Source organism: Carcharodon carcharias, chromosome 6 (genome assembly GCF_017639515.1).
Source record: "Carcharodon carcharias isolate sCarCar2 chromosome 6, sCarCar2.pri, whole genome shotgun sequence".
NCBI lineage: Eukaryota > Metazoa > Chordata > Chondrichthyes > Lamniformes > Lamnidae > Carcharodon > Carcharodon carcharias.
This window is the reverse complement of record NC_054472.1, coordinates 4,405,795-4,422,531: the sequence shown is the minus strand read 5'-3', so window position 1 is coordinate 4,422,531 and position 16,737 is coordinate 4,405,795. Positions and strand designations below refer to the sequence as shown.

The 16,737-nt window shown below is 48.2% G+C and overlaps 1 long non-coding RNA gene across 3 annotated transcripts in view; it reads right to left on the bottom strand.

The window, feature by feature from the left end:
- The window catches only part of LOC121279279, a 57,391-nt gene extending 48,873 nt beyond the window's left edge, over positions 1-8,518 (bottom strand). The window contains exons 1-2 of one of the 3 annotated variants that reach the window (XR_005943352.1): positions 8,225-8,518; positions 7,282-7,475 (exon numbers count right to left, since the gene is read on the bottom strand). This is a non-coding gene — a long non-coding RNA (uncharacterized LOC121279279). The remainder of the gene's footprint in view (positions 1-7,281; positions 7,476-8,224) is intronic. The other 2 variants (XR_005943354.1, XR_005943353.1) reach the window with 2 other exon arrangements.
- Positions 8,519-16,737: the final 8,219 nt, after the last annotated feature.

Genomic DNA, 16,737 nt, shown 5'->3' with positions numbered 1-16,737 from the left:
TGTGAAACCAGTTTGTGATGGTCTGTGCCGCCCGTCAGTGGCGGGACTATGTTTCCTGCCGCTGCACATCGAGAACCTAATTTCAGTACCTAATTTAGCATCTAATTATAAACCCTGCTTGCTGGAATCAGCCCCTGTCCATGTTGATGTGGCTGCAGAACAGTGTACTTCACAACTGCCTTTACAAGGTGTGCACCTGGTGAGCTCAGAGGTGAGAGCACACAACCTTGCTCAGCGCTCGCGAGCATCGCCTGTAGCACATCAAGGAAGGGGTAAGGTGCATTTGGGTGGGCACGGGCAAGTCACGTTTTTGCTGGCTAGCTTTCAGTGCAGTGCCTGGGCAAGGGCTCCAGTGTGGAGGGGCGTAATGGGGTGGTGGGCAAGGCAGTACAGACTGAAGTAAATCCATGAACACATGCGGACGGTGGGGTGGGGGAGGGGTGGAATGAGGGAAGAGGCCACATACTTGGAAAAGCTTGTCAAAAGTGAGCATTCTTCCACAGCTGAGACCATTCAGCTGCAGCTCCATTGACATACTTGGAGCTGGGCCTCTGAAGCATTTTGTCCACTTAAGCAACACAAAAGCATGAAAGTGCCACCAAATGCTCCAGAACCTTTCACCCTCGGGCACAGATTGCAAATTAATGTGCATTTTAGAGGGCAGCAGAACAATTGGCCGACTGGGAAAGTGGTAGAATCCCCTTCCATAAGGTGGCCATGGCACACTCAATGGTGGAGGCGCTCAGAGCCCGTGCAATGTCTTTATTAAGGTTTGGACTATTACCCCTCCCGCTTCAAGCTAACAGTGCAGCCTTGCAATGCGGGTCAGGCAAAAGCCTGTGCCTGAGCTGGGAGCACAGCGTTCAGTCCAGTGGCCAAAGCTGCCGCTAATTGGTCAAGTGGGGAGGAGGTGGGTAGGCTTTCGGATGGTCATGAAGCACACTGCAAACTGGCCATTCAAGTGGTGGCCAGCACTCTGGCATACATGAAGGGGCCTTGAGACTTAAACAACAGGGTTCTTCCGACACGTATGCTAAACCCTGCGTCTCTCTCTCTCTCTGATCCTGCTGGGGGAGAACATCAGCATTGTGGAGCCTGGTGATTTAGCGGATGGCTCATCGTTTACAGGGAGCAGAGGAGAAGAAGGAGAGAGCGGCGTAGACACCTGGCTCGACACAGGGAGGAGAACCTCCCTCAGGGTGAAGGGGCAGCCGGGTCTGCTGTACACACAGCTGAAAATCCACAACCGCCATTCGTAGACGCCTCGCTAGACCCAGGTCTCAGATCCCTGACATCTCCCAGGGTCCACAGAGGCTGCAGGGTTGGCTCCTCGGGGACAAGGGCTACCCACAGAGGACGTGGCCGATGACACCTGTGTGGGGGTCTCAGACTGCAGCAGAGCGACAGTAAAACCAGGCTCATTCCACAACCCAGATTTTGGTGGAGCAAATGATAAGGCATTTTGAAAATGAGGTTCCAGTGCCCGGACAGTTCCGGTGAAGCTCTGCAATACTGTCCCCAAAGGGTGTCGTGCATCATTGTAGCTTGCTGCACTGCACAACCTGGCGCTGCAACAGGGGAGGACCAGGCTGAGAAGGGGATGGAGGAACTCCATGTATCCTGTGATAGGAGGAGCTCAAAGGGGATGACTGTGATGAGGTCCTCGCAGGTGAGGATGACTGTGATGAGGTCCTCGCAGGTGAGGATGACTGTGATGAGGTCCTCGCAGGTGAGGATGACTGTGATGAGGTCCTCGCAGGCAAGGATGACTGTGATGAGGTCCTCGCAGGCTAGGATGACTGTGATGAGGTCCTCGCAGGCGAGGATGACTGTGATGAGGTCCTCGCAGGCGAGGATGACTGTGATGAGGTCCTCGCAGGCGAGGATGACTGTGATGAGGTCCTCGCAGGCGAGGATGACTGTGATGAGGTCCTCGCAGGCGAAGATGACTGTGATGAGGTCCTCACAGGCGAGGATGACTGTGATGAGGTCCTCACACCAGCCAGAGGAGGCAGGTGCTCAGGAGGCCCTCATAGCCGCAAGGTTCATGGAGAATGATGATGAGATGCAGTGAGGACAGTCCTGACATTCTCTCCTTGCATCTGTGAACGTTTGACTCCTGCGTGGCTGATGGCAGTGCACATCCCCTCAGTGTTCAGGCTCATGTCATGGAGACGCAGCCGTGAAACTTTAACTGCACCTGATCCTTTGTCAGCCTTCAGCACCTGTCCCCTTCAGGAGCACAGCATCACTGGTCACAGATGCTGAAGAGATGGGGGCCAGCCCCACCTCAAAGATGCTGAGAGCACACAGAGAGTATGAGGGAACTCTGTGACACCTGCCCACGACATTCTGGCAGCAATGACCAGCACCATCGAGGTGCAGGCATCAGTAATGTGTCCAGGGAGTGTGAAACCAGACCATCACTTTACTCTGAAGGTTACACACTGCACAGGGAAGAGGCCCTGGACTGAGACACCTGCATTTATCTTGTGCAGGAGCCAAGGTTTCACATCTGAGTGACACGAACACTGCTCATCAGAACAAGGAGCCACAGGCAAGGAGACATTCTTGGGAATTTATTTACAATAGTGAACATTATGTACAAGTGACTAACACCCGTGGCCAGGCTGTGCAATTATGTCATCTTAACATTCCTAACCCTGCCGCTACATCTTGGTGCTCCCCCGACATCCACAGCGGAGGTGGAGGCAGCCTGCTGACTGCTACACCCTGTCTCTGATGACCTTGGTGTGCGTCCTCTGGAGGGCCGAGACCTAGAGGGCTCTAGCCTGAGGTGCTCTTAGCACTGGGGTCAGGGCCACAGCTATTTGAGGGGGACGTGTCAGATGTGCCCAGGACAGAAAGTGGAGATTATTAGTGCTTGGCAGCCACGTTGAAGACAGAACATTGGGCTCAGAGCAGCGTTGAGAGATGGATGATGTGGTGCAGGATCCTCATGTGGGTGTGACCACCAACCTCACCATCGCTGCAGGAACGGGTTCATGTCCTCTCCGGCCAACTCCAACCCACGACTCTCCAACAGAGCGAGGGCCTTGATATCCAGCACTCCACCCCCAGCCTGGGACCTCTCCCATTGATTCTGCGCAATCTTGTCCTGCGTAAAGACAGATGGAGAGAGCGTGAGCAAGGTGCATGACCGGCCAAATGAGAAGGATACCAGGAGTGATTGTGTGCTGAGTGGAGCCATGGATGGGATGAGGAGGCAGTCTCCAGAGGAGATGAGGCCAGTTGGAGATGTATGGGTGTGTGTGAGAGAGTGAGTGGTGATGTCCCTTGAGCTGGCAGTGAGTGAGATGTCAGTGAACGTGTGATGGGATTATGAGTGAGTGAGTTGAGATTGATGAGATGATTGACTTACCCTGGTGGCACCTTCTTCTGCTCTGGATGGCCGACCGCTTGGTGCAGCATTGGCACTGACCACCTCTGCCACCGCCTCCCAAGCCAGAGCGGTGAGACTGATGGGCCTCTGGCAGCCAGAGCAGGGGTAGAGGGCATCACGGCAGCCTCCACAACATCCAGAAGGTGTCCCAGGGATGATTCACTGAATCAGGGGGCTGAGCTCTTCCTGGCTTTTGGGGCCACGTCTTCACCGGAGCTGTGCTGGGCTGTAAGCATTGAGAAGTGTGGGCGCAGCTGCAGTTTAAACATGGCGCCCGGCATGAGGAAGCAGCGAGGTAACAGCGTGGTGGGCCAGAGGCTGTGTTTCCTGTGACTACATAACTTATGAGGCAGGAAGGGGACGATATGGTGCGAGAACCCCCCATTGTGATTGGCAGGTAAAATGTATTATTTCATTCCTGCTCCCACACTTAGTGCAGATCTGGGACAATTCCTCCCTTTGAATATTGTTAAGGCAAAGTAGTTAGATTCTTGATAAGCAAAGGGGTGAAAGGTTATTGGGGGTGAAAGATTATCGGGGTAGGCAGGAATGTAGGGTTGAGGTTACATTCAGATCAACCATGATCTTATTGAATGGTGGAGCAGACTCGAGGGGCCGAATGGCCTTCTCCTGCTCCTAATTTGTAGATTTGTTTGAAGCAAAACCTGCTTCATAGTGGCTGGATCAAGTTCTTCAAAATTTTGGCCTTTTTTTGAATTGTGCCTTAACTTGTACAAGTCCATCTCAACCACTGTGCTCACTGACTTTCACTGGCTCTCAGTCTATCGAAATGTCAAATAGAAAATTCTCATCCTTCTTTTCACATCCCTCCACGGCCTTTGCTTTCCCCATCTCGGTAATCTCCTCCAACTTCACACAGCAAAGGCCCTGACAATATTCCAGCAATAGTACTGAAGACTTGTGCTCCAGAACTTGCCGCGCCCCTAGCCAAGCTGTTCCAGCACAGCTACAACACTGGGATCTACCCGGCTATGTGGAAAATTGCCCAGGTATGTCCTGTACACAAAAAGCAGGACAAATCCAACCCGGCCAATTATTGCCCCATCAGTCTACTCTCCATCATCAGTAAAGTGTTAGAAGGTGTCATCAACAGTGCTATCAAGCAGCACTTTCTCAGCAATAACCTGCTCACACAACTCAGTTCAGCCTTGGTTCAAACATGGACAAAAGAGCTGAACCCCTGAGGTGAGGTGAGAGTGACTGCCCTTCACATCAAGGCAGCATTTGACCGAGTGTGGCATCAAGGAGCCCTAGCAAAACTGGAGTCAATGGGAATCAGGGGGAAAACCCTCTGCTGGTTGGAGTCATACCGAGCACAAAGGAAGATGGTTGTGGTTGTTGGAGGTCAGTCATCTCAGCTGCAGGACATCACTGCAGGAGTTCCTCAGGGTAGTGTCCTAGGCCCAACCATCTTCAGCTGCTTCATCAATGAATTCCCCACTATCAACATCCTGTTGGTTACTATTGACCAGAAACTGAACTGGACTAGCCATATAAATACCGTGCTTACAAGGCCAGGTCCTGGAGTCATAGAGGTCTACAGCACAGAAAAAGGCCCTTCAGCCCATCGAGTTTGTGCCAGTCAAGGCTAGGAGTCATGCAATGCTTAACTCACCTCCTGACTCTTGCCCACCATCTACAAGGCACAAGTCAGGATGGAATACTCCCCACTTGCCTGGATGAGTGCAACTCCCACAACACTCAAGAAGCTTGACAAAATCCAGAACAAAGCAGCCGTTTGATTGGCACAATATCCATTAACATTCACTCTCTCCACCACTGACGCACAGTAGCAGCAGTGTGTGTACCATCTACAAGATGCACTGCAGGAATTCACCAAGGCTCCTTCGACAGCACCTTCCAAACCCAGAACCACTACCATCTAGAAGGACAAGGGCAGCAGACAGATGGGAACACCACCACCTGGAAGTTCCCCTCCAAGTCACTCACCATCCTGACTTGGAAATATATCACTGTTCCTTCACTGTCGCTGGGTCAAAATCCTGGAACTCCCTCTCTAACAGCACTGTGGGTGTACCTACACCACATGGACTGCAGCGGTTCAAGAAGGTGGCTCACCACCACCTTCTCAAGGGCATTTGGGGATGAGCAATAAATGCTGGCCCAGCCAGCAACACCCACGTCCAAATAACAAAAATATTTAAAAAATCAATAATAACTTTCAAAAGGGAATTTTGGAATAGTGATAGGTTTGCAGGGTTCTGGGGAATGAGCAGGGGAGTGGGGTTAATGGGATAGCTCTTTCAAAGATCCAGCATAGACATGAAGGGCTGAATGGCCTCCTTTTGTGTCAGAAGGCACTGTGATTCCAATCTGGAAAGGATATGTGAATAGATTATGATCCCATTATCATTCCCCAGTCCTGAAACGTTCTGAGCAAAACATGGCACATCCGAACATCACAGTACACGATCCCTCAAACTGTGGGTCAAAGTGGAATGCTGTCCAGTCCCTGATCAGCTCTTGGCCCCTCTTTACCATTGTCAGGGCTGCAGCCCATGTTAGACCTGCCTAGGTTTCACTTAATGGCAAAATAATTCTTCCTGGTATTGATCTGCGTTACTGATTACCAGAATGGATGAAGAGATCCCTCGATCTGCATGTTAAACCCTGTGTCCAATCTCCATCTCTGACATGTTCAGACAAGCAACGAGCAATTCAGTCTCAAACAAAAACAGAAAATGCTGGAAATACTCAACAGGTCTGACAGCCTCTGTGGAGAGAACGACAGAGTTAACGTTTCCAGTCTGTATGACTCTCCTTTAGCTCTGAAGAGGGGTCATACGGACTCGAAACGTTAACTCTGTCTTTGTCTCCACAGAGGCTGTCAGACCTGTTGAGTATTTCCAGCATCTTCTGTTTTTGTTTCAGATTTCCAGCATCGGCAGTATTTTGCTTTTATCTTCACGAACAATTCAGTCTGTCCCCTTCCTGTGATGTGACGTAAGTGAGGTTAGATCACAGCTGTTGCTGTCTACATTCATCTGATGTCTGGAAAATAAAACGAGCTGCATCTGGCCCCAGCACACTGAGATGCGAACAAAGCAGCCATGGAAAGTTTGGCAACGCACACATCAAAGACACAGGCCCAGATTTCGGCCACAACAGAAAGCCTCTCCGTCATGGCCAAGATAGCGAAACTGGCCAAAGGTCACAAGTCCCGCCCCCAAACACAGCGCTCCCCGTTGTGACAGGGGTGGAGCGTGTTTCCGAATGTGAGGCTTACAGAGGCAGCTGGTCATTTAAATCAGCAGCTGCCTCCACTCTAGTCTGATTCTGGTGACCTGGGAGTGTGGGACCCAAAGTGTGCAAAGTAGACTTGGTAGGAGCAGGTCTGAACTTGGCGTACTTTTGGATAGCCAGAGAACCCCTTTGGAGGGGTAGGGAACCTCCCCCCTGCCCACTAACCCCCCCCAACCCCCTCCCCAACCCCTGTGGAACATGCTTAAAATTTTATTCATAGTCCCAAAGGTGGCACCAAACAAATTCCAACCGTCTTTCCTTAACCCCGGGTGCTGGGGCGGGGGGGGTTTGCTGTGGGAGGGCTCCTGGTCTCGAAGGGCAATTATTGTTGCCCCTACTGACTCATGCACCCAGGTGCCAGCTAGAATGCTGTGCTGGAGAAGGGCACGTTGTGAAGGAACATAGAAGATGAGCGAGGCACCCTCACACATAGAGACCATAGAAGCCAGTCACCAAGAGCAGCCAGAGGTCAGAGGTCAACCAGGAGGTCAGAAGGAAGGAAGAGGCTGCTGCCCGGTTAGCAGGACCGAGGAGAGGGAGAGGCAGGATTACAACTACCCATGTGAGATGTGTACAGACCTAGGACATCCTACCTCAACATGACGAAGGAGCAGTGCCAAAGGCAACTGAGGCTAAACCATGAGGTGGTGACCGACTTGTCACATGGCCCCAATCCACCGAGGCCCGGCCCTACCAGCGGCTGTGAAGGTGACCATCACTCTCAGCTTCTAACCCTCAGGATCTTTCCAGGGATCATCACGCTGTGTGGCCTGACTCCTGCCCTGCCCTGCCAGACAGAAAATCGGAAGTTTGAGCAGCCAGTTTTAGAGGTTGGGTTTGCGGAGCCGGGAATTCTCTAGTCTCTGCACACCCAATCTGGGAGCAAAAGCCTGGGTCACAAAATACTGTCCCGATTACAAAGTTCAATTGCCACACGCCCAAGTTAGATTAACATATGATTAGACATGAAGTGCTATAGGCGTTAACAGAGGAACGAAACCAGCAATCAACCTTCCTGGACAAACACAAGCTACAGACAATGTGAAGTTCACTGTAAGCACTGAGAAGCTTGTGTTCAGAACAGAATTCGCAGAATTCCGCTGATTAAGTTCCTCCCTGGAACTGCAGCCAGACACTATGAAAAACACTGACGTTTAACTGCTTTCTACATGTGCCAATTCCTCACTCTGTACAGGTACTGGTAAGTATCAATAGGGCTGCACTGTCTAAAGGCTTATCCAAAAATCATTTACAAACTATATGTCCTGTTTCCAAATGAATCGCTCCATCATTACCCTCTGCAGCCAACCAGCCGGCTATTGCTTAAAAAGGCAAGAACTGAGTTGAAGCCAGACATTGGGGTTAGTCTTTAAGTTAATCGTTCCACTGACAAGAATGTCTAAACCAGTCCAACTCTGTTCGAGCCCATTAACTCCCCTATAGTTTGGTGTAAATATTGTCATTTTAAAACCATTCTTGCAAAGATTATTTTTCCTTTTACAACATCCTCCCATTTCATAAGGCCGTGCTGCTTACCCTCTCCCTCCATGACTCAGATCTTCACCTCAGCTGCTTCCAGTGAAACCAATCCACAGAGTTCCAGTTCCAGCAAATGTTAATTAGCAGCATCAGATCAGACTCGCTCCATGTTCCACTCATGGCCCTGCAGGTGGTTGGGGGAAGCTGCGTGTTTGAGCTGGTGGGGGTGATCTGTCTGGCCATCCAGAAGCCTGGATTAAAAATAACCCATTAATTGGCAGTCTGACAGTGTGAATTCCGTTTTAAAAGTCTGTTAGTAAAAGTTAGCATCAGTAAAAGTGAACACGGAGCCTGCTGGATTGTCGGAAAAACCCAGTTGGCTCCTTGAGAGGAGGAATGCTGCTGTCGTCACCCAGTCTGGGTCTATTTGTGACTCCAGACCCGCATCAATGTTGTTAACCTGTAACATTGTATAGAACAAGCCAACACCCAGCAAGGTTGTGTCTTATCGTCACTCTCCGAGGGTAACTAGGGATGGGCTAGGGACACTCAGACCCTGAGGGCGAATGGTGTCAGTGATTGAGACTGTGGACAGAGACTGAGGCTGTGGGGGACTGAGTTCCTGAGGATTCAGCTCTGCTTCTGTTTCTCTAACACTGCTTTAGTCAGCAAATGCACGATGGGCCAAATGGCCTCTCTGTGTGCTGCATGTTCCTAACCCGTTGCACCGGGCTGGCAAATTGTTGGTCATCTTTCACCTTCCCCTCAGCCTTGGCTATCCCCACCCCCTCCCCCAACCCTCTCTGTTTCTATCTGAATCTTACCAATCCATAGAACCATAGAAAAGTTACAGCACAGAAGGAGTCCATTCGGCCCACCTTGTCCATGCCAGCCCGAGGACTCCCAGGTGCCCTTTCTAATCCCACCTTCCTGCACCCGGCCCATAGCCCAGCAGCTTACAGCACTCAAAGTTGCAGATCCAGGTACTTTTTAAAAGAGTTTAGAGTTTCTGCCTCTACCACCAACTTGGGCAGCAAATTCCAGACACCCACTACCCTCTGCATAAAAAAGTTCTTCCTCATGTCCCCCTACACCTTCTGCCACTTATCTTGAATCTATGTCCCCTGGTTCTAGAATTCTCCATCAAGGGAAACAATTTTATCCTGTCCACTCTATCTATTCCCCTCATAATTTTGTACACCTCAATCAAGTCACCTCTCAGCCTTTGTTCTAAGGAAAATAACCCCAACCTATCCAATCTCTCCTCATAGCTACACTTTTTTAACCCTGGCGACATTTTTGTAAGCCTCCTCTGCACTCTCTCCAGAGCTATTACATCCTTCCTGTAATCTGGTGACTAGAACTATACACAATACTCCAGTTGTGGCCTCACCAGTGTTTTATATAATTCCATGGATAGACATTGCTGCTCTCCTCCCCAAACTCTCTCACTTTCCTCTACCTCACGGCATCTTTGATTCATTTCCTGTCAAGTTGTCTCTCTCCAATCATCATTCTACAAGACATCACCAACCAATGGATCCCACACTCCACCATCGCTTTTGGATAACCAGCTGGTAGGGGGTTAACCAGAGTGAGCTATAGGGATTCAACATTACACCTGATCATCTCTCACAAACAGATGTAAGTTAGGAATGGGAAACTGGGGATCATTTTAACTCAATCCATGCATTGTAGCTCAGCAAGAATGAGGCCAACCGTTTGTTTTATATTTGTCCAATTAACCCCCAGCCAATTAACCACGATCCTATTAACCCCAATCCAATTAACCCCCATCCAATAAACCCCCACCCAATTAACCACGATCCAATTAACCCCAATCCAATTAACCCCATTCAATTAACCCCCATCCAATTAACCCCCATCCAATTAACCCACATCTAATTAACCCCGATCCAATTAACACCTATCCAATTAACCCCAATCCAATTAAGCCCCATTCAATTAACTCCCATCCAATTAACCCCCACCCAAGTAAACCCCATCTAATTAACTCCCACCCAATTAACCCCCACCCAAGTAAACCCCATCTAATTAACACCCACCCAATTAACCCCAATCCAATTAAACCTATCCAATTAGCCCACACCCAATTAACCCCAACCAATTTACCCCCTTTCAATTAACCCCTATCCAATTAACCCCCACCCAATTAACCCCATCCAATTAACCCCCATCCAATTAACCCCCACCCAATTAACCTCCATCCAATTTACCTCCATCCAATTAAACCCATCCAATTAACACCAACCCAATTAAGCCCCATTCAATTAACCCCCATCCAATTAACCCCCATCCAATTAACCCCCACCCAATTAACCCCCATCCAATTAACCCTATTCAATTAACCCCCATCTAATTAACCCCCATCCAATTAACCCCAATCCAATTAACCCCATCCAATTAACCCCCACCCAATTAACCCCCATTCAATTAACCCCCATCCAATTAACCCCCATCTAATTAACCCCCATCTAAATAACCCCCACCCAATTAACCCCTATCAAATTAACCCCCATTCAATCAACCCCCACCCAATTAACGCCCATCCAGTTAACCCCCATCCAGTTAAGCCCAATTCAATTAACCCCATCCAGTTAACCCCCATTCAATTAACGCCCACACAATTAACCCCCATACAATTAACCCCCATTCAATTAACCCCCATCCAATTAACCCCCATCTAATTAATCCCCATCTAATTAACCCCCACCCAATTAACCCCCATCCAATTAACCCCCATTCAATTAACCCCCACCCAATTAAGCACCATTCAATTAACCCCCATCCAGTTAACCCCCATACAATTAACCCCCACCCAATGAACCCCATCCAGTTAACCCCCATCCAATTAACCCCCATTCAATTAACCCCCACCCAATTAACCCCCACCCAACTAACCCCATCCAATTAACCCCCATTCAATTAACCCTCACCCAATTAACCCCCACCCAACTAACCCCATCCAATTAACCCCCATTCAATTAACCCCTATCCAATTAACCCACATCCAATTAACCCCCATCCAGTTAACCCCCATCCAATTACCCCCATCCAATTAACCCCCACCCAATTAACCCCCATCCAATTAACCCCCAATCAATTAACCCCCATCTAATTAACCCCCATCCAATTAACCCCCATCCAATTAACACCAATCCAATTAACCCCCATCCAATTAACCCCCTTTCAATTAATGCCCACCCAATTAACCCCCACCCAATTAACCCCCATCCAATTAACCCCCATCCAGTTAACCCCCATCCAATTAACCCCCACCCAATTAACACCCATCCAATTATCCCCATTCAATTAACCCCCATCCAATTAACTCCAATCCAATTAACCCCATCCAATTAACCCCCATCCAATTAACCCCCATTCAATTAACCCCCACACAATTAAGCCACATCCAATTAACCCCCAGCCAATTAACCCCCATCCAATTATCCCCATCCAATTAACCCCCACCCAATTAACCCCCACCCAATTAACGCCCATCCAGTTAACCCACATCCAGTTAATCCCCATCCAATTAACCCCCACCCAATTAACCCCCATCCAATTATCCCCATCCAGTTAACCCCCATCCAATTAACCCCATTCAATTAACCCCCACCCAATTAACCCCCATCCAATTAACCCCCATTCAATTAACTCCCATCCAATTAACCCCCACCCAATTAACCCCTATCCAATTAACCCCCACCCAATTAACCCCCATCCAATTATCCCCATTCAATTAACCCCCATCTAATTAACCCCCATCCAAGTAAACCCCATCTAATTAACTCCCACCCAATTAACCCCAATCTAATTAAACCCATCCAATTAGCCCACACCCAATTAACCCCAACCAATTTACCCCCTTTCAATTAACCCCCATCCAATTAACCCCCACACAATTAACCCCATCCAATTAACCCCCATCCAATTAACCCCCACCCAATTAACCCCCATCCAATTTACCTCCATCCAATTAAACCCATCCAATTAACACCAACACAATTAACCCCCATCCAATTAACCCCCACCCAATTAACCTCCAACTAATTAACCCCCATTCAATTAACCCCCATCCAATTAACCCCCACCCAATTAACCCCTATCCAGTTAACCCCCATCCAATTACCCCCCATCCAATTAACCCCCACCCAATTAACCCCCATCTAATTAACCCCCATCCAATTAACCCCCATCCAGTTAACTCCCATCCAATTAACCCCCACCCAATTAACCCCCATCCAATTAACCCCATTCAATTAACCCCCATCTAATTAACCCCCATCCAATGAACCCCAATCCAATTAACCCCATCCAATTAACCCCCACCCAATTAACCCCCATTCAATTAACCCCCATCCAATTAACCCCCATCTAATTAACCCCCATCTAAATAATCCCCACCCAATTAACGCCCATCCAGTTAACCCCCATCCAGTTAACCCCAATTCAATTAACCCCCATCCAGTTAACCCCCATTCAATTAACCCCCACACAATTAATCCCCATACAATTAAACCCCATTCAATTAACCTCCATCTAATTAATCCCCATCTAATTAACCCCCACCCAATTAACCCGCATCCAATTAACCCCCATTCAATTAACCCCCACCCAATTAAGCCCCATTCAATTAACCCCCATCCAGTTAACCCCCATACAATTAACCCCCACCCAATTAACCCCATCCAGTTAACCCCCATCCAATTAAAACCCATTCAATTAAACCCCACCCAATTAACCCCCACCCAACTAACCCCCATCCAATTAACCCCCATTCAATTAACCCCTATCCAATTAAACCACATCCAATTAACCCACATCCAGTTAACCCCCATCCAATTACCCCCATCCAATTAACCCCCACCCAATTAACCCCCATCCAATTAAACCCCAATCAATTAACCCCCATCTAATTAACCCCCATCCAATTAACACCAATCCAATTAACCCCCATCCAATTAACCCCCTTTCAATTAATGCCCACCCAATTAACCCCCACCCAATTAACCCCATCCAATTAACCCCCACCCAATTAACCCCCATTCAATTAACCCCCATCCAATTAACCTCCATCTAATTAACCCCCATCTAAATAACCCCCACCCAATTCACCCCTATCAAATTAACCCCCATTCAATTAACCCCCACCCAATTAACGCCCATCCAGTTAACCCCCATCCAGTTAACCCCAATTCAATTAACCCCCATCCAGTTAACCCCCATTCAATTAACCCCCACACAATTAACCCCCATACAATTAACCCCCATTCAATTAACCCCCATCCAATTAACCCCCATCTAATTAATCCCCATCTAATTAACCCCCATTCAATTAACCCCCACCCAATTAAGCCCCATTCAATTAACCCCCATCAAGTTAACCCCCATACAATTAACCCCCACCCAATTAACCCCATCCAGTTAACCCCCATCCAATTAACCCCCATTCAATTAACCCCCACCCAATTAACCCCCACCCAACTAACCCCCATCCAATTAACCCGCATTCAATTAACCCCCAGCCAATTAACCCACATCCAATTAACCCCCATCCAGTTAACCCCCGTCCAATTAACCCCATCCAATTAACCCCCACCCAATTAACCCCCATCCAATTAACCCCCAATCAATTAACCCCCACACAATTAACCCCCATCCAATTAACACCAAACCAATTAACCCCCATCCAATTAACCCCCTTTCAATTAACGCCCACCCAATTAACCCCCACCCAATTAACCCCCATTCAATTAACCCCCACCCAATTAAGCCCCATTCAATTAACCCCCATCCAGTTAACCCCCATACAATTAACCCCCAGCCAATTAACCCCATCCAGTTAACCCCCATCCAATTAACCCCCATTCAATTAACCCCCATCCAATTAACCCCCATCCAGTTAACTCCCATCCAATTACCCCCATCCAATTAACCCCCACCCAATTAACCCCCATCCAATTAAACCCCAATCAATTAACCCCCATCTAATTAACCCCCATCCAATTAACACCAATCCAATTAACCCCCATCCAATTAACCCCCTTTCAATTAACGCCCACCCAATTAACCCCCACCCAATTAACCCCATCCAATTAACCCCCACCCAATTAACCCCCATTCAATTAACCCCCATCCAATTAACCCCCATCTAATTAACCCCCATCTAAATAACCCCCACCCAATTCACCCCTATCAAATTAACCCCCATTCAATTAACCCCCACCCAATTAACGCCCATCCAGTTAACCCCCATCCAGTTAACCCCAATTCAATTAACCCCCATCCAGTTAACCCCCATTCAATTAACCCCCACACAATTAACCCCCATACAATTAACCCCCATTCAATTAACCCCCATCCAATTAACCCCCATCTAATTAATCCCCATCTAATTAACCCCCATTCAATTAACCCCCACCCAATTAAGCCCCATTCAATTAACCCCCATCAAGTTAACCCCCATACAATTAACCCCCACCCAATTAACCCCATCCAGTTAACCCCCATCCAATTAACCCCCATTCAATTAACCCCCACCCAATTCACCCCCACCCAACTAACCCCCATCCAATTAACCCGCATTCAATTAACCCCCAGCCAATTAACCCACATCCAATTAACCCCCATCCAGTTAACCCCCGTCCAATTAACCCCATCCAATTAACCCCCACCCAATTAACCCCCATCCAATTAACCCCCAATCAATTAACCCCCACACAATTAACCCCCATCCAATTAACACCAAACCAATTAACCCCCATCCAATTAACCCCCTTTCAATTAACGCCCACCCAATTAACCCCCACCCAATTAACCCCCATTCAATTAACCCCCACCCAATTAAGCCCCATTCAATTAACCCCCATCCAGTTAACCCCCATACAATTAACCCCCACCCAATTAACCCCATCCAGTTAACCCCCATCCAATTAACCCCCATTCAATTAACCCCCACCCAATTAACCCCCACCCAACTAACCCCCATCCAATTAACCCCCATTCAATTAACCCCTATCCAATTAACCCCCATCCAGTTAACCCCCATCCAATTACCCCCATCCAATTAACCCCCACCCAATTAACCCCCATCCAATTAACCCCCAATCAATTAACCCCCATCTAATTAACCCCCATCCAATTAACACCAATCCAATTAACCCCCATCCAATTAACCCCCTTTCAATTAACGCCCACCCAATTAACCCCCACCCAATTAACCCCCATCCAATTAACCCCCATCCAGTTAACCCCCATCCAATTAACCCCCACCCAATTAACACCCATCCAATTATCCCCATTCAATTAACCCCCATCTAATTAAACCCCATCCAATTAACTCCAATCCAATTAACCCCATCCAATTAACCCCCATCCAATTAACCCCCACAAAATTAACCCCCATCCAATTAACCCCCATCCAATTATCCCCATCCAATTAACCCCCATCCAATTAACCCCTATCGAATTAACCCCCAATCAATTAACCCCCACCCAACTAACCCCCATCCAATTAACCCCCATTCAATTAACCCTCATCCAATTAACCCCCATCCAGTTAACCCCCATCCAATTACCCCCATCCAATTAACCCCCACCCAATTAACCTCCATTCAATTAACCCCCATCTAATTAACCCCCATCCAATTAACACCAATCCAATTAACAACCATCCAATTAACCCCCATTCAATTAACGCCCACCCAATTAACCCCCACCCAATTAACCCCCATCCAATTAACCCTCATTCAATTAACCCCCATCCAATTAACCCCCATCCAATTAACCCCCATCCAGTTAACCCCCATCCAATTAACCCCCACCCAATTAACCCCCATCCAATTATCCCCATTCAATTAACCCCCATCTAATTAAACCCCATCCAATTAACTCCAATCCAATTACCCCCATCCAATTAACCCCCATTCAATTAACCCCCACCCAATTAACCCCCATCCAATTAACCCCCATACAATAACTCCCATCCAATTAACCCCCACCCAATTAACCCCTATCCAATTAACCCCCACCCAATTAACCCCCATCCAATTATCCCCATTCAATTAACCCCCATCTAATTAACCCCCATCCAATTAACTCCAATCCAATTAACCCCATCCAATTAACCCCCATCCAATTAACCCCCATTCAATTAACCCCCACCCAATTAACCCCCATCCAATTAACCCCCATTCAATTAACCCCCATTCAATTAACCCCCACCCAATTAACCCCCATCCAATTAACCCCCATTCAATTAACTCCCATCCAATTAACCCCCACCCACTTAACCCCCATCCAATTAACCCCTATCCAATTAACGCACATCCAATTAACCCCCATCCAGTTAACCCCCATCCAATTACCCCCATCCAATTAACCCCCACCCAATTAACCCCCATCCAATTAACCCCCAATCAATTAACCCCCATCTAATTAACCCCCATGCAATTAACACCAATCCAATTAACCCCCATCCAATTAACCCCCTTTCAATTAACGCCCACCCAATTAACCCCCACCCAATTAACCCCCATCCAATTAAC